Source organism: Phoca vitulina, unplaced genomic scaffold (assembly GCF_004348235.1).
Source record: "Phoca vitulina isolate PV1807 unplaced genomic scaffold, GSC_HSeal_1.0 scaffold13, whole genome shotgun sequence".
NCBI classification, from domain to species: Eukaryota; Metazoa; Chordata; class Mammalia; order Carnivora; family Phocidae; genus Phoca; species Phoca vitulina.
The window spans coordinates 998,954-999,945 of NW_022589716.1; positions in this window are offsets into that span (position 1 = coordinate 998,954).

A 992-nucleotide genomic window follows, 5' to 3' on the forward strand; every position below is an offset into this window, starting at 1 on the left:
TGAAGGAAACATTGCAACATGAAATGAATAAATATTTAATATATTGTAAGCTGAAAATCACATGTGTTTTTCTTTGCCGAGTTCTTAACTAAAATATTGTTCGTATTCCCAAAATGATATGTCTTCATAGGAGAAAACACAAAGAAGAAAAAGTAAGAAATAAAAATCATTTTTATATCCATAATTCACACATGTCAAAATAATCACAGTTCATATTTTCTCACATATACGTCCAGCTCTTATTTATATATATAATCTTTATACAAGTAAAACAATGTTATTTACATCTAAATGTATTATATTTACATGTAATCTTCTGTTTAAAAATGCTGTTTTACTGGCTAATAAGCACATGAAAAAATGCAACATCATTGATCATTAGGGAAATGCAAAGCAATGCTTCATGTGATACCACTTCATACCCACGAGGATAGCAAGAGTCTGAAAAAGGGAAAATAAGAGGTCTGGTGAAGATGTGGTATAGTTGGAACACTGACCCATTACCGGTGGGAACGTAAAATGGTGCAGCCCCTGTGCAAAACATTTGGTGTTTCCCCAATAAATTAGACGTAGAACTATCATATGAGGCACTGATCCCACGCCTAGGCATATACCCCAAAGAATTGAAAACAGGTGTTCAAACAAAAGCTTGTACACAAGTTCATCGTGGCACTATTCACAACTGTCAAAAGTTGGATATGTGGGAAACAATCCGAATATCCATGATCAGATGAATGGATAAACAAAACGTGGTATATCCATAACAAGGATTTTACTGGATTATAAAAAGTAATGAAGCACTGATACATGTTACAACATGGATGAACTTTGAAAACATGATACTGAGTGAAATGTCACATATTGTAAAATTCCATTATATGCAAATATATGTCCAGGATAGGAAGATCTATAGCTATGGAAAGCAGATTGATGGTTGCCAAGGCTGGAGGGTGGGAGGGGGAACTGGAGGGTGACTGTACAGGGTAGGAGGT